We start from the raw sequence: 25,562 nt of genomic DNA, 5'->3' as shown, positions 1-25,562 counted from the left end.
CATTGTGTGTGAAAAAAGTTACAGGGAATGCCATAAAGTTTAGGAAGGTAGAGACATGCTGTTTTAGTAAGATTACATTTTGTTGGAACTTTGGGTCAGTGTTTGGATGAAGAATGAACATTATGTTGATAAGAGAAATAAAAAAATAGAAATGTAAGATTGGTATAGTAGTTATATGTGTGATAAAATAAGTAGTTGCAATGACTTTCCTATTTAAAAAATCAAATCGAATCAACAAATAGTTACAAGAATGAAATAATAATTGCAGTGGAAACTTTTTGGGTAAACATTTGTATATTTTTGGCATGCGAAGGGTGTCAGATTCCTGCAACTTAACACTTGTAGCAGTGCATAACACCCACTTCCTCGTTCCAGTCCTGACTAAAGTGAGGTGGGTGCCCCTTCTAGATAGGCAGCCCACTGCCCACCTGAAAGAAAACAACTGCCCTGAGTTCTCACTGCATGAGGCTCTACCCCTGCTACTCAAAGCATTAAATGCAAAAAGCTTGGCCAAACACAGCAACCTTTTGTGTGGTTGCCTCAGACAGACTTTGGACGGAGCATCCCCCCTGGTCACCCAATTTTATCTGGAATAGACTCTGCCCTTGAACCATTGTCACAATTAAGGGACTTCTTTTTAATGTCTTTGGTATGCACTATTCCCTCATATCTAAAACATAGGAAAGATGTACTTATCCTCCTGATAGGTAAATAGAGTTCAGCCCAGATAAAGAAACACTGATTACTTTGGGTGATGAGTCACTGTATACCATTATTCCTCTGGAATCCACCTTGGAAGTGATTGTCAATCTACTGACAACAAAAGATTGGAAATTCATGAATCCTGACTGTGCATCAGATTGTGCACATATGGTTTTGATGAGAAGATTCTTTGAATACGAACGTCAATTTTTCTTGCAGACACATGGAACTTCCATGGGTACTGCATGTGCTCTGAGCCTAGAATGTTTGCATGTGACAATTTTGGAACTGAATTTATCTACAGTGATTCTAGCCCCTATAAAGCACATGTGAATTCATGGAAATATACAATGACAATAACCTCTTCATATGGAAAAGTACAGGGGAGGAAGCAGAACACTTCTCCCAATGGCTTAATGACCTGAATACTTTCCTAAAATGTACAATGACCACCAGCCAACAAGAGATATAATTTCTGGATCTAGGAATCTATTCAGAGGCAGGGACTTTGAAAAAGGAATTGTGTAATAAACCAACAGAAAGAAATAGCCTATCCCGCGCGACATTGAGAAAAAAGCCTTCTTGTAGGACAGTTTCTAAGACTAAGACGGAACTATACAGAGATCAGTACATATAATAAACATGCAGGAAAATTAAATCAAAAATGGAGAATATTATCCATAAAGAATAAATAAAACGCGCAAAACAAAGAGGGCAATCAACAATAACGGGGATCAATTACTAACCACTCAACAATAACAGGGACCTATTACTAACTACCCATGAAAGGGAACCAGTTAGAAGACCAGTGTGTGTGACAGTGTACTGTCAAAGTTCAAATAAACTAAAAAAAAGTATTAATACAAATTGGTGCATTCTGAACTCAGGTGGTCTTAATAAAGAAAGACCCATTTTTTTTCAGAAGAAGACGATGTCTCTGTGCCATATTGGTACACACGCACCCAAAAAAACAGGCAGCTGAGGACAAAATAGCTACTTTATAGAACATACCACCATCGAAAGAGCATTATCCCTGCGGGGGTTGTGGTATGTGTTATGTTATGTTATGTGGGATTTATATAGTGCGCAGCTACTCGAAATAGTAACGGAATAGGAAGGTCATAAGAGAGCTATCTACTGGACAAAGAGCCAGGTTTTAACCATTTTCTTGAACAGTCTTTCATCCTCTATACACCTATGGGGCATATCATCAAGCCCCGTAGATAAAATTATCACTGCTTTAGCGTCTGTTTTCGGACGGAAAGCAGCGATAATTTTATCGCCTAATCAGCAAGGTTACGCTATCGCGTGAATCCTTGCATTATCGCCCTTTCCCCCAACGCCCATCTTTGCATCTCTAATGAGATGCAAAGTGGGCATTCCTGCCCTGACATAACTGGAGAAATGTCGCTAAGCGACATTTCTCCAATTATCAATGGGCACGCTCACCTGCAGAGCGACAAGCAAAGTAGCGATAACCTCTGTTATCGCTATTTTCCTTACGCCTGCTTCAAGACTGACTTAGCCATAATATCCTATGTAAGGTGGATATCATGGCTAAGTATGCCTTGCCCTATCAGCAAGCTTTCGCCAAACCTTGTGCGATTATCGCTGTATTTCCAGCGATAATCGCACAATTGGCAGCTTGCGCTCTGAATTTTATTGCTTTGGAGATAAGCGTTGCTGATAGCACGCTATCTCCGTGATAAAGTTCACAGTTGGCCGGCGATAATTATCCTCTGCCCACCTACTCTTACAAGCTGGTCTTTCAAAACCGTGGCCAAGGGATTGTGGAGGACCACAACTTTCTCAGCGGGCTATAGTGGGAAATCCTTGAAGACAGATAGTCTTGTCCCGAGTGGTAAAGCGCTCTGTGCACAAGGAGAGGGGTCTTAAAAAGAATACGTTTGTGCACAGGAAGCCAGTGCAAATTCCTCAAATGGGGAGAAATGTGCTGCCTTCTTGGTAAACCGAGAACAAGCCTAGACACAGAATTCTGTACAGTTTGAACTTTCCTCAACAAATAATGTGGGAGGACACCGCATAGGGCATTGGCATTACCCAGCCTGGACATGACCAATGCCAAGATCACCGTGATCCGTATTGGGACCACCAAAAGGTGTAGGAATTTCTTGAGCATGCGTAGTATGCCAAAACATTGGCCAACCACAGAATTAATCTAATTATGAAAGGACAATTTATTATCAAACTTCACACCCACATTATTGACTGTTTCCACAAACCTATTGGGTGGAGGTGACCCCTCTGGCCAGTGCGCTTCAAACTTAAGGTCAAAATTATGCCCCAAACAGACCCCTCCGTCTTCTCTGTATTGCATTTCAATTGAAAGAAACTCATCCAACGGAAACAGCCAAAAGGCATGGTTTTATATCACCTTGTTCTCCTGCCACCCCTTTGTCAAATGTGAAATAATCTGTGTGTCATTAGCATAGGAGATTATTTTGGCCCCAAATGACTCCACCAATTCTGCGAGGGAAGTCATATACATATTACAGAGCATGGGGCTTAAAGCTGGCCCCTGGGGGACCCCGATCGAGACATTTAGGCTGCTGGAGGAGAGGAAGCCAAACTTCTTGCTTCCTATCCTCTAGGATCTTCTGTCATTTTACAAAACAATGCAGGGCTCTAGATCAGGAGCTCCGGGCTCTATGGCAGCTGGGTTGCTTAATCAATTTCAACTCATACAATGTCATCTACTTGCTAAAATGCCCATGCTCATTGATGTACATAGGGATGACAGCCTGAAAAGTACGGATTAGAATAAGCTTGCTCAGGAGCAAGTAGAGTTGAAAAAGAAAACACAAGATTTACCAGACATTACCTTGAGAAGGGGCAAACTGCAGACGGCATTGAGTGGTATGTCATTGAGAGAATAAAACCACTACAGGCAGATATGAGAAAAACTCTTTTAATATACCAACAATGGTGGGAGTATAGGGTCAAAACAAACACACAGGGTCTCAATGATAGGATTCCTTGGGGACAATTGATTAGGCATACATAACACACTAGCAGAGAACTACGCTGCCTGACCCCAGAAAAGACTTCAAAGGGGATTTACTGTATAGGCAAGATCAAAAATAAGATGTAAAGATGTCCCCCGCAAAATCAGTGGTTGTACTTTTAAATGAAAGTAACCTATACCTCAGCACCTATGGTTCGTTAGGTCCACCCTCAGAAATGTGGAAATCCCTTGAATGCAGAAATGCATTAAGAAAATTCAACATCTTTCAAGAATAATAGTCTCGACAGAATCGTATTGACACTCTAGCATAATCTGTGAATAACGAAGGCCTGTGTCCCAATGGTTTGAGAAAATGTTGAGATTGTAAAGAGGGAAAGGGCACTAATACAGGCAACAGCACACTGGGAATTAAAGTTCCCATAGTCCCATCTAGGATTGAGGAGGGTCTTGTGATCACAATTTGTTAGTCACTTAAGGGGACCACACTGTAGAGGTTCCATCCCCGAGATAAGGAACACCACACAACAACACTACGCTATTCACATGGAGTAAGACAGGATGGTGGTCACACCCAAACATGGTGACTCACTCACTCTCTCATACTGGGAGAGAATAAGCACTGCTATGGTGAGGTTGGCTGGCTGAAGATGAATCATAGTTGCAGGACCTGGCGTACTTCCTTGATGACATGAGTAATGGGGATACCATCAGTAGGATACCAATGACAATTCGAGGCATGTGACATTGTGCGATTTTTAGAGGCCATGCCATATTACCATGCAGATCTCTTCCTTAAGCCCTACAGTCATAGAATAAGCTCAATCGGCTTCAAATCTAAGGGATATACAAGAGATTAGGGGAACAATTGCATGCCTATTATTAAGATAGCTTTGTGCGAGTTACAATAATAACGAATTCTACATGCAAGCTGATGATATGATAAGTCACTAATTATATGAAATGACAAGTCACCAATGAAAAGACTGATGACATTATACTTCATGATGATGTATGTGACTACATGAGTTGCCACACCCCCACCAGACCATGAGTTGAATGATAACCCTTAGCAGCGCACGTCATGAGGAAATATGGATGAATCCATGGAATTGCCACAGTTTGCCAGAGGATATGCATGCAGTGTGTTAGTGTATTTTGCCGTGCCACTTCCTCATTACCTATGTTGATATATGAGTTTGGGTTGCCAGACTGCTACCATTAGAGCATGATAATGGGTAAATAACCATAATGGTGTTGTTTTTGTATCTTAGGTTAGCTTATAACACCAGGAAATGTAGGAAATCCCTGTCTCACCTGGTGTCCTTTATCTATTCATTTCACGGATCCCGTGATTGCCTTAAGGAATGCCCTGACCATTCACATAGCGGTACAAAAAGGGGTGGTGATGGACAGAGCATCAGAACCAATCAAACACTCTCACCCAGTCAACAGATCTGGGTTTGATCCATCACCGTTCTTCAGCCCACTCTGCCACCCCAGTTCAGACATGGCCATATGCAAATCAGTCTGACCCTGTGCCTCATGGGAACAGTCCAGCCCGAACTGCCAAGCCATGCCTTCCCTGGACCAGAAACAAGCTTCCTAGGACCGGTTTCTGGCATTTCATCCGTCTTCAGCCAGGCTTGCTTGGATCCAGTGGCAAAGTGAGCAAGGGACTCACGTCTGAGCATACCCTGCCAACTTATGGCGAACAAAGCGGTACAAAAGGGGGTGGTGATGGACAGAGCATCAGAACCAATCAAACACTCTCACCCAGTCAACAGATCTGGGTTTGATCCATCACCGTTCTTTAGCCCACTCTGCCACCCCAGTTTAGACATGGCCATATGCAAATCAGTCTGACCCTGTGCCTCATGGGAACAGTCCAGCCCGAACTGCCAAGCCATGCCTTCCCTGGACCGGAAACAAGCTTCCTAGGACAGGTTTCTGGCATTTAAGCCGTCTTCAGCCAGGCTTGCTTGGATCCAGTGGCAAAGTGAGCAAGGGACTCACGTCTGAGCATGCCCTGCCAACTTATGGCGAACAAAGCGGTACAAAAGGGGGTGGTGATGGACAGAGCATCAGAACCAATCAAACACTCTCACCCAGTCAACAGATCTGGGTTTGACCCATCACCGTTCTTTAGCCCACTCTGCCACCCCAGTTCAGACATGGCCATATGCAAATCAGTCTGACCCTGTGCCTCATGGGAACAGTCCAGCCCGAACTGCCAAGCCATGCCTTCCCTGGACCGGAAACAAGCTTCCTAGGACCGGTTTCTGGCATTTCAGTCGTCTTCAGCCAGGCTTGCTTGGATCCAGTGGCGAAGTGAGCAAGGGACTCACGTCTGAGCATACCCTGCCAACTTATGGCGAACAAAGCGGTACAAAAGGGGGTGGTGATGGACAGAGCATCAGAACCAATCAAACACTCTCACCCAGTCAACAGATCTGGGTTTGATCCATCACCGTTCTTTAGCCCACTCTGCCACCCCAGTTCAGACATGGCCATATGCAAATCAGTCTGACCCTGTGCCTCATGGGAACAGTCTAGCCCCAACTGCCAAGCCATGCCTTCCCTGGACCGGAAACAAGCTTCCTAGGACCGGTTTCTGGAATTTCAGCCGTCTTCAGCCAGGCTTGCTTGGATCCAGTGGCAAAGTGAGCAAGGGCCTCACGTCTGAGCATACCCTGCCAACTTATGGCGAACAAAGCGGTACAAAAGGGGGTGGTGATGGACAGAGCATCAGAACCAATCAAACACTCTCACCCAGTCAACAGATCTGGGTTTGATCCATCACCGTTCTTTAGCCCACTCTGCCACCCCAGTTCAGACATAGCCATATGCAAATCAGTCTGACCCTGTGCCTCATGGGAACAGTCCAGCCCGAACTGCCAAGCCATGCCTTCCCTGGACCGGAAACAAGCTTCCTAGGACCGGTTTCTGGCATTTCAGCCGTCTTCAGCCAGGCTTGCTTGGATCCAGTGGCAAAGTGAGCAAGGGACTCACGTCTGAGCATACCCTGCCAACTTATGGCGAACAAAGCGGTACAAAAGGGGGTGGTGATGGACAGAGTATCAGAACCAATCAAGCACTCTCACCCAGTCAACAGATCTGGGTTTGATCCATCACCGTTCTTTAGCCCACTCTGCCACCCCAGTTCAGACATGGCCATTTGCAAATCAGTCTGACCCTGTGCCTCATGGGAACAGTCCAGCCCGAACTGTCAAGCCATGCCTTCCCTGGACCGGAAACAAGCTTCCTAGGACCGGTTTCTGGCATTTCAGCCGTCTTCAGCCAGGCTTGCCTGGATCCAGTGGCAAAGTGAGCAAGGGACTCACGTCTGAGCATACCCTGCCAACTTATGGCGAACAAAGCGGTACAAAAGGGGGTGGTGATGGACAGAGCATCAGAACCAATCAAACACTCTCACCCCGTCAACAGATCTGGGTTTGATCCATTACCGTTCTTTAGCCCACTCTGCCACCCCAGTTCAAACATGGCCATATGCAAATCAGTCTGACCCTGTGCCTCATGGGAACAGTCCAGCCCGAACTGCCAAGCCATGCCTTCCCTGGACCGGAAACAAGCTTCCTAGGACCGGTTTCTGGCATTTCAGCCGTCTTCAGCCAGGCTTGCTTGGATCCAGTGGCAAAGTGAGCAAGGGACTCACGTCTGAGCATACCCTGCCAACTTATGGCGAACAAAGCGGTACAAAAGGGGGTGGTGATGGACAGAGCATCAGAACCAATCAAATACTCTCACCCAGTCAACAGATCTGGGTTTGATCCATCACCGTTCTTTAGCCCACTCTGCCACCCCAGTTCAGACATGGCCATATGCAAATCAGTCTGACCCTGTGCCTCATGGGAACAGTCCAGCCCGAACTGCCAAGCCATGCCTTCCCAGGACCGGAAACAAGCTTCCTAGGACCGGTTTCTGGCATTTCAGCCGTCTTCAGCCAGGCTTGCTTGGATCCAGTGGCAAAGTGAGCAAGGGACTGTTCCCATGAGGCACAGGGTCAAGACTGATTTGCATATGGCTGGGTTCAAACTGAAACGGCATGGTGAGCAAAAAAACTATGGATTTAGGCCCAGATCTCTGTACTTGGGTGAATGTATGACATTGTTCTGCATTCTGTCCATCAATTGTTGTTTTTGCATTTGTCACCCCGAGTGGGAAGGGTATGCCCAGACGTGGGTCCCTTGCTCTCCATGCCACTGGAATCAAGCTATCCTGGCTGAAGAGGGGTGAAACCCCGAAACAGGTCCTAGGATGCTTGTTTCCAGTCCAGGGAGGACCTGGCTTGGCAGTTCGGGCTGGACTGTTCCCATGAGGCACAGGGTCAAGACTGATTTGCATATGGCTGGGTTCAAACTGGAACGGCATAGTGAGCAAAAAAACGATGGATTTAGGCCCGGATCTCTGTACTGGGGTGAATGTATGACATTGTTCTGCATTCTGTCCATCAAATGTTGTTTTTGCATTTGTCACCCCGAGTGGGAAGGGTATGCCCAGACGTGGGTCCCTTGCTCTCCATGCCACTGGAATCAAGCTATCCTGGCTGAAGAGGGGTGAAGCCCCGAAACCGTTCCTAGGATGCTTGTTTCCAGTCCAGGGAGGACCTGGCTTGGCAGTTCGGGCTGGACTGTTCCCATGAGGCACAGGGTCAAGACTGATTTGCATATGGCTGGGTTCAAACTGGAACGGCATGGTGAGCAAAAAAACGATGGATTTAGGCCCAGATCTCTGTACTGGGGTGAATGTATGACATTGTTCTGCATTCTGTCCATCAATTGTTGTTTTTGCAACTGACCATTCACATGGCACATGAGAGACTGAAAACATGCCAGCACATTAGAACTCTGTTAGTGTCATTGTGCTCTTAAGCATCCACATACTAACCTTTTTATCTTTTTAATCATACCTAAGCTACCACTTAATAAAGGGCTCTCCTTTGGTATACCTTCAGGTATTCTTAGTTCTAACTGCAATCTCTGCCTTTTCAGGTAATTAGTATACCTTAAGAATTGCTCCACTGGTTGAGGTTGAGTCCGCCCTACTAACCAGGGTGGGATGAGGTGGCTGATGATGAAGCAGTGATGACTCACTCAGTGAGTGCCCTGTGTCTTCAATCACAACCTTTTCCCACAGATAAAAATCCCTCCTATTCCTTTTTAGGTCTCGGCCTGGCAAAAGCAGCGCATGCGCTGCTCTGCCATGCAGAGGCCTTTTGGAATCGATACGATTCCAGCGTGCACGCGGGGAGACAAACGAGACAAAAGATGTGCACGCGGGGACTGGATGCTTTACTGGCAGGGTGATCCACTGGGGACTTTCTTTTTCACCTCCAGTAAAGACAATCCCCGCCTGTACATCTTCACAGTTGTGAAAACTCTAATCATTTTTAATCACGTCTAACTCATTTGTGTCAGGTAAAAGATTACTTCACACCTTCTCTATTCCTCTCACAGATGTTTTAGATCCTGCTACAACCTGTACCTTACAACTGTAGCTGACATTTGGGGGGATCTTCAGTGCTGCGGTGTAAATCCTGGCAAAGCCATCTCAGCATGTCATCGTTTTGAGGCCGATAACATGTGTGCCATTAAGATAATCGTGAACTGCTACATAAAGATGTCTTTATTCTTTGCTCACGTTCAGCACAGCCACCAAATCTCCCCACCGGCCTCTCTCGTGTTCAGGTCAGACGGCAGTTTACCCTGGGTCTGGTGTCATTAATAACTTTAGATTGTAGTGTGTTTGCGACACATTTGGGAAATCATTATTTATTTTTGTAATGTGTTAATTGTGCTCCTAAATCAATAAATAGAAAGACATGCATGCCACCTCTTTGTATTTAGGAGTCAGCCTCGAGTAATCAGCCAAAATGTTTTACTTTTTTTCATTTTTTTCCGCTTGAAAGATCCCCACTTTTCTGCAAGTCAGGAAGGAAATATAATTCTCTGTATTTTCTCGAGTCGGACCCCGGGTGTGATGTTACGAGTCTATACGTCGCATTGCTCCCTTGTCCTCCCACATCCTGGGCGTGAACAGTGCCCAGATGAACATCGCCCAGAGCATTGTCTGCCGCCGTGAAAGGCGCACTAAAGAGGGGCCCGGGTGAAAAGCCGCCATGACGGGCCCTGTCACAGACTCGTCATAAAGAGACGGGAACAAAAACTGCCGCATGAGAGGGTTCCCTGTGGGGCTTCAGTGACATGGACACACCTGCAGGGGGTGCATGTATGGTGGCGGTCGGAACATGTGACTGCCAGAGCCTCCCTAGTGTGCTTTTGGAAGCGGTGTGGATTTCACACAAATCAGAAGTTTAACCCAAAACATGGGTGGGAACATACATGAGCGAAGTTCTATATATTTTTGTGTGTGAATCTGCTTCACAACATGTTTGGTTTTCTGTACAAGGTAGCTCCCTAAAACTAGTTTCTTAAATGCGGCCTGTGTATTTTTTCTGATTTATAAAATGCCTACAAAATCTTAGCAGAATCTGGAAACCCGAAGCGAGGTGGGATTTAGAACGCATCAGGGGGCATGCTAACAAGGTCTTCGTTTTACAGATGACCTAACACCAAAGCGCCCTAACTCACATGATGGGGAGGCTCTGCGTTGGATTCATTAGGTCTTGACCTCTGACCCTTCTGAGCAACGTCCACCTTTGTGGCCGCCCGCCAGGTGAGCTCCACCACTGGCCAGGATGTCTGAGTCATATGAAAGATTGTGAAGCAAGGGGTCCGTCTCTCTCCTTGTCCACAAGTGATCCAGTGCAGGCGGACATGCCATGGACTCAGTCCAAACCTATGAGACACAACAAATGTCCCAACTTATCTCATGAGCGTGCATCTGCCCCGGGCACGCGATGTGTAAACCATGGACATAGGTGGGGTGAGGAGAACCCCCGCAGACACTCACAGGAGACAATGATGGAAGATCACAGCAGGCCAAGGTCAGCGTCCGGTAGCGAAGCAAGCGTGGATCTAGTGTTCGAGCGAAGGTAGGAGTGCAGGAGCGAAGGGACAGAAGTATTACTGGAGTAAAGAGACAGATAAAGGGACAGATATTTTGTGTTGGAGTGACGCAGGGACAACAACACTGCAGGAGTGAAGAGGAGACAGAGGCAGCCCTGGGGGTAAAGGGACAGAGCTACTGCAGGAGTGAAAGGACAGAGCGCTGGAGGGACTCAGCTAGTGCATGAGGGAAGGGAGAGAGCTTTGTGCTAGAGTGATGAAAGGGCAGAGGTATTCCTGGATGGAAAGACAGTGCTAGTGCTGGAGTGAAAGGGACAGAGTACGTTTGAAAGTGATAAAGGGGCGGAGCTAATACAGTATTGAAGACGGGGCAGTTCTAATGGTGGAGCAAAGGGGAGACAGAGATAGTGGGCGAGGGAAAGGACAAAGCTGGTGCCAGTGCAGGTGTGAAGAGACAGAGCTAGTGTAGGAGTGAATGGGCAGAGCTAGTGCAGGTGTGAAAAAATGGACAGAGTTAGTGTTGGACTGAAAAATGGACAGAGCTAGTGCAGGGGGAAGGGACAGAGCTAGTGTTGGAGTGAAACATGGGCAGAGCTAGTGCAGGGGGAGGGGATAGAGCTAGTGCGGGAGTGAAAAGGAACAGAGCTAGAGCAATTGTGAAGGGACAGATAGAGTGCCGGATTTAAAAAGGGACCCAGCTGGTGTAGGCGAAAAGGGACAGAGTTAGTACTTGAGAGAGGAAAGGAAGCGGCTATTGCCGGGGTGAAGGAACAGTGTTTTTGTGCTGCACCAAAGAACGGACAGACCTAGTGATGGAGTGAAAAAGGGACAGAGGTAGTGCTGGCGTGAAGGGACAGAGCTAGCGGGAGCTCTGGGAAAGGCACAGATGTAGAAAGATGTATTTATTTATTTAATGCATTTTTATATAGCGTGGACTATACCCAAAAAAGTCAGAGCGCTTCACAATAGAACCAAGTACGATACATGAGGAAATTTACCAACTTACACGTTACAGATACAAATGGGAAAGTTGAAAAAGTAAAATAAAAAGAATAGGTGGCAATCACACAAAAACAACAAGCATTTGCGATGCAATAGGTCTCGCCTTTGCGAGAGTTTGAGCTATTGGCATTGTAAATGGCCATGCTTTTATTTATGTGTTTTGAAAACCTGAAAGCGGTGCGTAAACACACACTTTGTACTTATAGTTGTTGCTTACGAGAAGCAAGGCTGGCAGTAACTGCGCCTCTTTTACTGCCAGCTATTAGTACAAACTGCGTGTTTACAGACTGCTTACAGGTTTTCAAAACACATAAATGAAAGGCATTGTCATTTATAATGACAATAGCTCAAACTCTCACAAAGGTGAGACCTATTGCATTGCAAATGCTTGCTTGTGTTCCATTCAACCCATGGGCAAGTGCTGGGTGCATGCTCCAACAATTTGGGTTGCCTCCGGTGTACCACATGGTGCCGGTGTTTCTAGGCGGCATTCCTCTGCTTGCAGCGGTGCTACAGGCATCTCATTTTGATTGTTCCCATCGGGTGGCTTCAAGTATGTGCTTTCGGCCGTTCGGGCCACATGGAGTTCAGCTTCTGCTTGCAGTGCGGCAGCATCTCCGTCAGGAGGATATGAGGCTCTGTTACCCGGCCGGAGGTCCGTGGTGCCTTCCTCCAGCTATGGTGGTGAGCACAGCCAGTTTTTGGCAGGGAGATTGAAGCCTTCCTCCGGATGAGCATTGTGGCACCTCTGTGTGAGGAGGCAAGTCTGGAGGGCTGTGAGCCCAGTTCCCTGCATGGCTGTCTGTTTGCCGTGCAACAGGCTGGAGGAGGTGCTTTTCTCCTCGTGTCTCCTCTCGTGCAATAAATAGTCTACGCTGATGATTAAGCTTAAAAGGCCATTTATTAGGACCAGGCTGCACAACATATCAGTAAACCATAACATCAAATAACCAACAACAAATCCCCCAACATCAAATTCTTCATCCATTCTCTCCCTTCACCCACTCCGAACTCACCTCTCATTCCATTCCATACCCTGTTCCGTTCTTCATCCATTTCCACACTTCTTCTTTAGCATCCTCCCCTGTATCACCAGGCATTAAACTCATGCCTCCATGCCTCCCATTATTCACTCTTCCCACCGCCAAGGGATGGGTGTGCCCGCCAGAGACTCCCCCACCCTCCCAAGTGCCGCCACCCGTGCAACCTGTCCTAAACTGGCAACGCTAAGCCTACCCAGCCTCTTAACCCTAAAAAACTGCAGGGTGGGCGGGTGGCCTCACAAAAACTAAACCCTCCTGACAGTGCCAAGAATGCAGGAAGAGGAAGTCACCTTCCTCCCCTGCATTCTTATACCCAACCCTTAACCCCACCCCCAGCCTGGCCACATCTCGTGCGAAAGACCCCGGGTGAAGACTAGTCTGCGACTCTGCTTGCCCCCGGGGCCCACCATCGACCAATAAACAGTCCACGCTGATGATTAAGCGTAAAAGACCATTTATTAGTACCAGGCTGCACAACATATCAGTAAACCATAACATCAAATAACCAACAACAAAACCCCCCAACATCGAATTCTTCATCCGTTCTCTCCCTTCACCCACTCCGAACTCACCTCTCATTCCATTCCATACCCAGTTCCGTTCTTCATCCATTTCCACACTTCTCCTCTAGCGTCCTCCCCTGTATCACCAGGCATTACACTCATGCCTCCATCCCCCCCATCATTCACTCTTCCACCCCGCTGACGGATGGGTGCGCCCGCCAGAGACTCCCCCACCCCTCCCAAGTACCGCCACCTAGGGAACCCCCTTTAGGGGCGGTTACCTGCCCCCCCACATGCATACTGTGCATCTTTCGCCGAGCCACTCACTCTATCCTCTTCCACCAAATAGACTTGTTCCACAACTTGCTCACCACATCCCTCATCTCCATCATGAAATATGCATTCCCCATTCGCGAAAGATGCACATCGTCATCCCTGAACAGTAGCGGTTCCTCCAGTCACAGTCTTGTATGAGCGATCACCTTAATGTCCTTCCCTTCGTAAAAAACCCTCATCGCTCTATTCAACTTCCATTGGGCCTTTTCGAACGCCCCATGTTTAAGAGCCCCTCTCCAGACTCTCCGGGGGACAAATTCTGTCCAAGCAATGCAAGTCCCTGCCAGTCTTTGCTTCACAATCTCCAAGTCTCTTTGCATTAGCTATATGAGCGCCAAACCCGACAGCCGAATCAGGTCATTCTCACCCAAGGGCAGTATTAACAAGTCCGGACAACTTCTTTGGGAGACCATCTTCGCGAGCCAGGGCAATAGTGCCCCCCATCGCATTCTCCTTTTTCCCCACCAATGCACCTCATGGTGGCTTCCTCGGAGTCCCAGGTTACGGCCATACACCTGTTGCTCTGCATACTGAGAGGCCCAATGCACGAAGGAATGACCAACAATCCATGTGACCGTCTTGGCTCCCGGTCCACCCACGCAACCTACAATGAGAAAAAGCATTAGTATCACAGCCCCAAAACCCATTTCTCCCCTCCCCCCAACAGGTTCCGCCCAGACCCTTCTTTATGCACATAGCGCTCGCAGCACCTAGACTTCCAATGTCCAGTCTGCCAAATCCTATCCCAGGACCAAACCAGATGCGCTGCCACCCCAATTCGGAAAGAGTGAGTCCCAAACCCAGCCGGATTCAGACCTAGACGCCTCAAAGCCATGCGCAACACCGCCAACAGTTGTGCCGCTGTCACCCTCGCCCCAGACGCATGACAGAAAACCTCCCCTCTGGGATCCCTTGCCGCCTGTAGAAACCTCCGCCATTCACCCATCGGACACGCTCCTTCGCAACCACTCTCACTCAGCCACACCCATTTTCCACACCCCAACTGATCTGTCTTGGACTGCCCCAACCAAATCCCCAGGCGACCCGCATCCAAACGCACCTCCTCGTAACATCTTCCACCCGCCCCTCTCGTCCCCAACAACTCAGACACCCTGAAAGCTCCAAAAAACATCCACACCATACAAAGGCGAAAAACAGCCACCTCAAAACCGTCATAAAACAGAAAACCAACTCCTCAACTAGCCGAACCAACAATCCAAACATAATCGCCTCTCTCAAACCGCCTTCTCTCCCACCCTTTCCCTTCTCCCTACATCAACCCCTGAGGACTCTGCTAAGAATCACATCCTTCGTTTGATCAAAACCGAGAAACAAACTTCAATAAAAGGACACACCAGCCAGCTTCCCAGCTATCGTCGCGGAAGATAAACCTTTGTCAATGCAATGCAAAACAAACTGTAACACTCCCTGTTCCACTGTTGAGCGATCTCCCGTCGACGTCTCCGCACACCAGCCCATAAAGGATCCAAACTCCGCCCAGGCCAGCCTGTATGTCCGTCGTGTGGTAGCATCTATAGTTTGTTCAGCCAGGCACATCACCCTCACTCCCCCCAGGCCCAGATGCCGTCCGGCAGCTCGGTCTTGTACAGATCTGCTCCAGGTGCCAGTTGCCGGAACAGCTGCCACTGCGAACAAGACAAAGCATCCGCAATGGCATTATTCGCCCCTGGAATATGTTTGGCTCGAAACACCACATTCAATCTCAGACACTGCAGCATAAAGCTCCTCAGCAACCTCAACACTCTCAAATCCCTTGCGCGCTGCCGATTGACCAACTCGGCCACAGTCATGTTATCAACATGGAACAGAACTTACTGATTCTGCAATTCAAGGCCCCACACCTCCAATGCAACCAGCAGGGGAAAAAACTCAAGAAACGCAATACTCCTCCTTTGCTTCACCCAATGAGCCGGCCAGACGTCCGCGCACCACCTGCCAACCCAAAAAATCCCAAAACCTGCTGCCCCGGCTGCATCAGAGTAGATTTGCACCTGCCAAACCATGTTGTCCTCATCGAAGTCCAGAGACACCCCACTGAAGTCAGTCAAGAAAGTCAGCCATGTCCTCAAGTTGGCCCGAACCCCCATGGAGATCCGGACCCTATGGTGTGGTAAGACTGCGCCCGACATGGCCATGCCGAGCCGTCTAATGAATGTCCGTCCTGCGCTCTTCACCCTACATGCAAAGTTCAGGAAACCCAGCAGTTGCTGAAGAGCTATCAGAGCAATCCTCTTCTCCCCAATCTGGCCAGTCAACAAAGGGGCCCGCAATCCTGCCTTCCTTAACCTCTTTCTTCAGTTTGGACGTTACCACCTCCGGCAACTCCTTGGCTGACTTCAGATTATCCACCCACCTCCTTTCCCTGGGGCCCTGGTACCCCACCCGAAAACCCTCTGTGAAACCCCACTGAATCTTCACTGCCGCCTCCCTGTCGGGGTAACGTGAGAGCCACGGGGCCATCACCTCCACCTTAACTGGTGTAGGCGCCCTTCTGCCCAGTCTGTCCCCTCCCTCTCGTCGCCTTCCACTGTTCAGAGGGCATGGCCAAAGTGAAGCATTGGGTAAGCGCATGTCGTCCTCCGCACTTGGAGCACTCATGCTTGAACTTGCAGGGGTATCGTGAACAATATCCCCTGTTGTAGCTCCAACATGCCCCGTGGTGTTGGTACCCGGCTTGGAAGATGGCCCAGCATTCCCTGCACTGGTAGGAGGTCCCCCCATCCCCCTGTGGGTTGGGATGCGGCAGAAAGGACCGGTAAGTGACCGGCAAACCGCTGGCCGTGTGAGTGGATGCTGAAGATTGTGTGGAGGACATCCATTGCATCCACAATTCCTGATCTACTTCCCCCCAAGGCTTATCCGGGTTTACACTAATCCTGGCTCAAAATTCTTCATCGTAACTCAGCCAGGCAAAGCCCCCAAAATGCATTTGGGCTTTTCTAATGATATCCATGTACTTGAGCAGTGCTATGGCCCTGTCTAGATGTTTTTCGCAGTAAATACTAGCGTAAATGAGAAAACCCGATGTCCAGTTTTCCATGTTCACCGGGACCGGGGCCGTCTCGTCAGTTCCCACTCCTCCTCCTAAGAGCCCTCCTTCGCCTGTATTTCCCTGTGTAACTACGTAAACACGTCCACATATTCATGTTTCCAAATTCTCTTCCTAGTCTTTTCCGAAAAATGTGACCCCAGAGGTATCGCCAGCCCATATACGGCAGTTTCTTGGGGTTCTTATCCTCACCTTAACCTCCCTTATTGTCTGACCTGTCCGTCTTGTCTGTCTGGACTTCCGCCACTGCCAACGCCTTACCCGCCCCAGTGTCCCCGGCTCCCCCATCCGCCCCACCCTGCGGCACCCCCACAGGATCCCTCACAGACCCATCCCCAACACCCACTGACCTGCAAGCCTTCTTCCTTCCCCCTTTAGGACTCCCATGCCACGCCGCCCACCAAGCCCCCTTGTAATGCCGTCTGCGTCACACCCGTCTTTCCTTTGGCGCAGCCAGCCTTGGAAGTCTCCACCTTCTCCTTGGACTTAGTAGGCTTTGCGACCTGCAAAACACCAACCCTGCTGTTGCTCTTCACCCCAACCGTCCTGTCGTCGTCATCCCTCACCTTCCCATCTTCCAGCTAATCACTCTCCGAGTCATAATCCAACTCCACCACAGGTTCCACATCAACAGGCGTCCACAGCACCTCTCTTACATCTCTCTTCACTCCTTTATGCCCTTTCGCACTCATGCCAGCTCCACCTGTCATACACGATGCTGTTGCCTGCTCCCGTGCTGGAGGGAAGGCCGCCACGGATCCCCCTACTACTTCAGACCGGTGCCCTGAGGCCATCTTGCGCCCCGCGTGCCCCCTCCCACTCTGCCGACCTCCGCCGACTTAGATCCCACCCCACCCCCAGGTTGCTCCAACCCAGGCAGGCCCCAGCACTGTCGGGCCTCAAAGCCGTCCTGGCTGTCCCTGACCTAGGCTGAGACCCCCCAACCTTCCCAGTCCAGGACCACTGACTCTCGGCACCCCTGTCCCTCTCCTCCTGCTCTGCCCACTGCTCCTCCTCCGAGGTGGGCCTGGGGGTCCCACCGCCATCTCGTCCCACACCGCGCCACCACGGGCCGCATTCATCGCTGCCCACCGCGCCTCCATTTCCAGGGTCAGGAAGTGCTGTTCCTTGATTCTGTCCTCTAAAGTCAAGGCCTCCCACCGAGGGAGGAGGGGGGGCAATATCCCCGGTGCCCCGTGCCCCACAACTGCCACAATGGGACCCCCCCACTGAAATCCTGCCGGAGGGCCCCCCACCTCCCCCGTACCTGATGTCCGTGTGCCATAAGAGCGCTCCCCCTCGGAACCGGCGTGTTCCCCCGAGAATTGACAGATAGGTCAATGGGGTATCTTCCCGTGGCTCTGGTTCCCCCCCTACAGGAACAGGAACAAATGAAGGCACCAAAAGGGGCTCCCCATTCCCCGCGATCACAGCCCCCGTCCCGGGCCCCAATCCCAACACCCCCGGTTTGGATCGTGCCTCCAGCAATGCATCGGGCCGCCCCCCCCACCCCGTCTGATACTCCGGACTGTGCAGGTGGGCCCGCCGATAACTTGTTGTCCCCCGCGTGGCCGAGCGCCACTGCCTCTCCAGATCCTAAGTGCGGAGGGAGGCTCTTACGTCGCCCTCTGCGCACCGCCGCCTCCTTCTTCGTCCCGCCCCACCCTCTCCCGGTCCCGCACTTCACGGACAGTGGTGGCTCATCCATACAAGCCACCACCGCCACGGACACACCTGTTGAGGCTGCATGCAGCGCCCGCATCATCCCCACCCACGCCTCCTCCAGGACACCGGGCCGGAGGAGATCCTCACACCCAGCTCGCCCCAGCAACCGCAGAGATTCCCTCACCCGGTCAGCTGATACTGCCACGATCGCCGCTTCCACGCTCTGCCCTCAAAGCCACCGACCAGTGGCTCCGTGAAACCATCGCCCGACGACTCCCGCAAATCTAAGCCAGGCCCTAAACTATGACCCTCACAAAAACTAAACCCTCCCGACAGTGCAAAGAATGCAGGAATGGGGCCCACCATTCCGAGAATGGGAGTGCGGTGTCTCTCTCCGACTGGCTGGGTGTGTGTCTGATTGCTGGGGAGATGGTTTGACTCCTTGGTGTCCGCTTTGCTGTTTCTCGTGCTCTCAGCTAGCATTACAGAAAGTGTTCAGGGCAATTCTTTATGTCATTATGGCACAAAATGTCATTTTCTTGCGACTGTCCCTGTTTCACATGGCTCGGCATCAGTGGTGTATTTCTCGGGGGCCTGGGTGGATTTTGATGCACAACAGGTTCTCTCTATTACTGCTTGCTTTGAGGCAAGTAAGGGAGCATGTGTTTGGCATTTGATGCTCTGTGTGGAAAGGTTGCAGTTCATTTTTATTTATTTATTTTGACAACTCAGCATTCTTCCTGGTAGAGCCTGGGGCTATGGCTCAGGGGGAAGTTCATATACATGTGGTGTCCGTTTAGTGGGTTGCTGGAGTGCCTCTGTCTCCTTGGCAGCCAATGACAGGCACTGATCCTGCTTCTTCATAAATTCTATATGGTGTCTCCAGCATAAAGTTTGTTTCTTTCTAAGCGACAGCTGGGGATACTGCTATCAGCACTCAAACAGGTTTGCATTTATTGACAATATATATCCTTTTTGGCTATACGTATTGAGAGAACAATGAGACTGTGAAATTTGTAATTTGTATTGCTATGTAATTTCACAGGCAGTATTTATCCAAGAGGTGAAAAAAACCTCTGTTTGTATGTCATTTTGTAGGAATAAAAAGTTTTAATAATATTTTACGTTGTGTACACTGAGCTTTCTCTCATAGCATGTAGCAATTACAGTTGCTAATGCTTTTTAGAATAAAAGTTGCCTAGGGATTTGTTTTGAACCATTGATACTGCTATCAGCGTCATTTCAGGGAGTAAGTGCTGTTGACACAATTGTGATTCTCATGTACTGTATGTGTGTTTTATGTACTGAGATGGCCAGCTGGCAGGCAAACATTTACTCATTTGTGTAGGTGGTTCTCTCTGATTTCATTGTCTCCTACTGGCTGGGGGTTTCTGTCATGTCAAGGGATTTAATGCAGCCTTGTTTCATATGATGTTTGTCAGCTTTTTCATTTTTGATTTTCTCGTTGTCTAGGCACTGTAGCTCACGGTGCAGACTCCTTCATAGACAATCGTTCGTATACCACTCTGGGCGTCAGCAGCATCCATTGCATTAATAATTTTGTGTACTTGTGGTATATTATAGCTATGATTTCCAGTAAAAACTGGAGCCTCGTTTGGTTGTAGGCTTACCTGAGTCATGCCTGTAGTTCTTGGCCAGTTGTCACCCTTGTCCATGATTGCTGTGTTGGTGAATTCATCCGGGCCTGGTGGAATGGTATTGTGGTTTTGCTCTGTGGATATAGTTGCTCTGCTTTCGCCTGGGTGGAGTTCTGTGGTGACTTCCTCTGGTCAGGTGGGCATCTCTGGGTTACCGGGGTGGCGATGTCTCCCCAGTACCTGGCTGTTCGGCCTGTGGGATTCTTTGTGTTGTGCCAAAGTGTGATCTGATTACAGCAGCTTGTCTGTAGAATTTCATGGGGGCATTGCTGGCTCAGGTGGATTTGGTGGCTCTGGCAGATGCTATGCAGGAGGGGCTATGTGTGTCGGTTGTCTCGGTCCACCTGGTTTGGCAAGGGTGATTTCCAGACTATTGTGTCAGCAGTTATGTTTTGGGGCCTATGTAACATCGTCCTTCTGCTGTCATCGCCTGCCGATTCCTTTGATATTGGCATGGTAGGCAGATCTGGCTGTAGCATCTTTCTTTCTTAGGTGCTAAGCTGTTTGGTGAACGGTTGGTTAGTTTGCCCGACTGTCCTTCATGGATGGGTTGCACGCCTGGTCCTGCAGGCCCTCTTCTAGCATTTCTTCTCAACCTTGGATTCACTCAGTAGCCAGGGGGCTCAGGAGATTCCTCATCCAGCTGACTGTTCATTACCTTCTTTAGGGGCGGTCTCAGACCAGGTGAATTATGTCTCCCTCGTTGCGGGTTCCTTGGGCAGCTCTCCTGGCTTGGGCTGTCCAGTGGGCTTCCTTCTGCTAAGGGGTTCCTCCCTGCATCCACCCCAGGATAGGACATCTCGGTCCCACTGGTTCTGGTTGGTCGAGGAGTGTATTCTGTCCATTTCCTTGTACTGAAGGTATCGGGGTCTTTCGGCCAGTGTGGGTTCTATAGTGCCTCCTCTAATGGGTAGTGTCTGTTCCATTCGGTTGCTGTCCTTGCTACAGCTGCTTCTTCTGCTGTTCTTGGTTTGCATTAATTATGTGGGTTCCGTTCCTACATGTTCCCGTCTTTCCGTGTCCACTGAGATTCTGAGGGTCGCTGTGGGGTCCAGGATTTCTGGCTCCTGGTCCTGCCATTAAAGCTTTGTACTGATCCTTAGTTTTTGTCATTGTGTTTGCTCCCCTGATGGTGGTTCTTCATGTCCTGTGGTTTCCTGGTTCCTGTTTCCGGACGGCTGTGAGTCAGGGGGCTTTTCTTCCTCTGTCTTGCTACATGTGCTGGAATCACTGGTCTCTGTCATCAATGGGTTTGATGTTTGCTTCCCTCTGCTTTCTTGTTCCAGTGTTCTGCTTCAGGTTCTGTAGGGGTACTGTGTCTTCAGGTACCCTCTTGGTCAACTTCCTGGTTGCCGTCCTGGAGATTGAGCGGGGTGGCTGCCTGTTGCCAGGTCTCTCGGCTTCTGTCTCCCCTTCAGTGCAGGCATCTGGAAGGTTTCTGCTGGGTCTTCTTCTTTTGGGATTTGGCTGTCGTTTCTGGCTTGATGTGATTGAGTGCTTGGTCCCACTTTCTATTTTTCTGCCTCGGGTGCTTATATTCCTGCTTGCTGGGCTTTTACGGCTTTCCCGTCCCCTTGGGGTTTCTGTTGGTCAGAAGAGGTAGTTTAAAAGTCACGCACTTTCCTTAGAAAACATGTGTCGATCTCTGAAGGCATCACGCAGATAAGGTGAAAGTGTGCTGCACCAACATCCACCTGACAAGAACAACCACACACAAAAGTCACAGTTGTACAAGGGGCATACTCGTCTGCAGTGAGATAAAAAATGAAAAATATATATGATGCTAAGTACAAACGAGAAAAAAGTCTCTTCTTACAACTTATCAGATAGAGAACTTACAACATGTATAATTTGTGCCCTTGCGCCATTGCTGCGGGCAAAGCATTCTCCTAGTATCAAGCAGCAACACACACAAACTCTTGCAGCCCACTGCATGTTTTAAACGCTAATACGATAATAAGACAGACAGCAAGAGCCTTCTCTGGTAAAAACGCCTTCCTTCCTGGACCAGTTTTGTCTCCTGAGATTGCTCATCTGGGTGGAAGAGAGATCATCTTTGTGCATTGTTCACTTGAATCACTGGTTTCTACTGGCAGCAAGTCCTGGTGGTTTCTCCAAGTTGCTTCTGGACTCTGTCTGTTCATAAGCACCCTTCCTGTATCGTTTCTTGAGGATGGCATGGGGCTTGTTGCATGTGGAGTGAGTCTGCTTCTTTAGATCAATCAATCAATCAGTGTATTTATAGAGCGCACTACTCACCCATGAGGGTCTCAAGGCGCTAAAGAGGGGGGTGGTTGCTGCTACTGGTCGAACAACCAGGTTTTGAGGAGGCTTCTGAAGGTCAGAAGGTCCTGGGTCTGTCGAAGGTGGGTGGGGAGGGTGTTTCATGTCTTGGCTGTGAGGTGGGAGAATGATATGCCACCGGTGGTCGTACGGTGGATGCGTGGTGTGGTGGCGAGGGCGAGGTCAGCAGAGCGAAGCTGGCGGTTTGGGGTGTAGAAGGTGAGTCATTTGTTGAGGTATGCTGGTCCGGTGTTGTGGAGTGCTTTGTGAGCATGGTTGAGGAGCTTGAAGGTGATTCTCTTGCTGACAGAAAGGCAGTGCAGGTGTCTTAGGTGGCCACTGATGTGGCTGTGGCGGGGGATGACGAGGATGAGGCATGCGGAGGCATTCTGAATGCATTGAAGTCTTTTTTTGAGTTTGGCTGTGGTTCGTGCGAAGAGGGCTTTGTCGTAGTCCAGCCTGCTGCTGACTAGGGCTTGGGTGACTATCCTTCTGGCTCCGGTGGGGATCCATCTGTAGATCTTGCGAAGCATGCAGAGGGTGTTGAAGCAGGAGGAGGAGACAGCGTTGACTTGCTGTGTCATAGATAGTGTTGAGTCCAGTATGAACCCCAGGTTGCGTGCTTGGTTGGTGGGTGTCGGTGCAGCTCCCAGCGTGGCCGGCCACCAGGAGTCGTCCCAAGCGGAGGGGGTGGGGCCGAGGATGAGGACCTCCATCTTGTCAGAGTTCAATTTCAGACGACTGGTCTTCATCCATTCTGCGACGGCCTTCATTCCTTCGTGAAGGTTGGTTTTGTTGGTGGCCCGGTCCTTGGTGAGGGAGAGGATCAGCTGGGTGTCGTCGGCGTACGAGATGATGTTGAGGTCATGCGATTGGACAATGTTGGCGAGCGGTGCCATGTAGACGTTGAAAAGGGTTGGGCGAGGGATGAACCTTGGGGTACGCCGCAGGTGATCTTGGTGGCTTCGGATCGGAATGTGGGGAGGCGGACTCTCTCGGTTCTGCCGGTGAGGAAGGAGGTGATCCAGTCCAGGGTTTTGTCACGGATCCCTCCGTCATGGAGGCGTATGCATAGGGTGTGGTGGCAGACGGTTTCAAAGGTGGCCGAGAGGTCCAGGAGGTTGAGGGCCGCGGTCTTACCGTTGTCCAGCAGGGCCCTTATGTCATCGGTGGCGGCAATGAGGGCGGTTTCGGTGCTGTGGTTGCTGTGGAAACCATTATGGGACGGGTCCAGGGTGTTGTTTTCCTCTAGGAAGTGGGTCAGTTGTCCGTTGACAGTCTTCTCAATGACTTTTACCGGGAACGGGAGCAGGGAGATGGGCCGAAAGTTCTTGAGGTCCTTTGGGTCCGCCTTGGGTTTCTTGAGTAGGGCGTTGATCTCAGCGTGTTTCCAGCTCTCCGGGAAGGTGGCAATATCGAAGGAGCTGTTGATGATCTTCCGGAGTTGGGGTGCGATGATGGAGATTGCTTTGTTAAAGATGTGGTGGGGGCATGGGTCGGATGGTGAGCTGGAGTGGATAGTGTTCATGATTTTTATGGTGTTGTCGTCGCTCACGTGGTTCCAGGAGAGCAGGAGGCCGGTGTGATTGGGCGGCGGTGAGTCTGAGGTGTCGGCCTCTGTTGGGGGTCTGGGTGTTGAAGCTGTTGTGGATGGTTTCCATCATCTCCTCTGGGACTTGGTTCTTTTAACTCTGTCTCTGAATGCTGCCTCCTCTTCAGGCTCTGCCTTATAAGCTTCTACAATAGCCCTAGTTGGGAATAATGTCCCATTGGTTATTCAATATTCATTCATGCTCAAAGATGGATGCTACATGTCAGGAGCTGAACCTTTCTGTGCCTTATCACTTGTGGTTTCTTGATAATATGCCCCCTAGTTTTTTCTCCTGGTGCATATCTGATGTTCCCCAGGGCATGGTTTAGCATCTTGCATCTGTGAGTCCCTGTCTGTCCCTAGGATTGCACAACGTGTCCTCTACCTTTATCCTCCTCCAGTGAGGGGCTCTATCGTTATTTTGGATCCTTGGGGCATACATTGAAATGCCATGTTTTTCCTTTTTTACACTTCTTAATCTCCAGTTGATGGTGTCCTGACTGTGAGACTGCCAAGCGCCACCAGAGATGGTGAGTTTGTCCAAGAAATAAGCAGGGAAGCTTATCTTGGTAGCAGTTCAAATGATGCAGCTAGTTTTCGAAATAGTGCGGGATGGCAAGGGGATCCAGTCCATTCATCAGGATGTGGTCATATTTCTTCGGGTGCATGAACAGATGTGCTGCTGTGTATAGAAAGCCTAAGTGGCTGCCATTGTGGAGTGTGGGAGGCAAAGGAGTAGGGCGTTACCACAAACCAAATGCAAGAGTACAAGGACTTGAACAGCAGTTCGGAAATCGCTTTCTGGATGAGACTATCTCACTTTCTTTTTAGAAGACAGAGCTGGTGCCAAGCAGTCTTTGTTTTATTTGGCAATGTGTTCATTTAGAGTCAGATTGGTGTCAAGGGTGAATCTAAGTGACCTGACATTTCGTGAAAGTGAAATTTCTTACTTGCAATAAAAGGATTTCTACCTTGGTGTGGCCGAGCTTCAGGTGGGTGTGTGACATCCGGGTCTATATGAGATAGAGGCAGGCATCGAACGTCCGGAGCAGAGGAGAATTGCAAGTAGAAATGTGCATCGTCTGCATATTGGTGGATTTTGATGACATTAGACTCTACAAGGCACCCACTGGACTCAATAACTAGAGTACAGGGGGCTCCTTGCAGAGGTTAAAGAAGACAAGCTAATATGAACCAGTAGGAGACTCTGGATGTGATAGGGATCTTTTGGGACTTGGGGTGCCCATTTTAACAAGCTGGTGTTGGTTGCCCTCCCTGAACACTTGCAGTTTTTCCTTGGTCAAGAGTTGTTCCTCAGATACTTTCTTCTTTTTTCACAGGAATGTGTTATACCTGTCCTTCATGCTTCCTCAGTTGGAAGCCTGACATTTTCCTTCTTGGAAAGGCACTGGGATCTTGTCCATTCATGGCTTGCCATGCCATATTGCATCTTTCTGAATATCACTTGTTTGTTGGGCAAGTTTTTTTTAATGAACAACAAAAAGCATTTTATTCAACGCTTAATGCCACGGCCACCTTTCCCATAAAAACTTTAGCTGTGCTATAACTATACACCGTGTATCAGAGGAGTTAAGATAATGGCAAAACGCTATGTGTTTGGACTGAAGAACTATGCCTACAACTACCTGACAGTGCTGAATTTCGAGAAACCGGGTATGCCTTGCATGCTCTTGTGATGTACAGATAACAAACCGCGCCTAACACCACCCCAAACTT

Source organism: Triturus cristatus, chromosome 3_2 (assembly GCF_964204655.1).
Source record: "Triturus cristatus chromosome 3_2, aTriCri1.1, whole genome shotgun sequence".
In the NCBI taxonomy this organism is placed as follows: Eukaryota; Metazoa; Chordata; class Amphibia; order Caudata; family Salamandridae; genus Triturus; species Triturus cristatus.
This window is presented reverse-complemented; position numbering follows the sequence as displayed.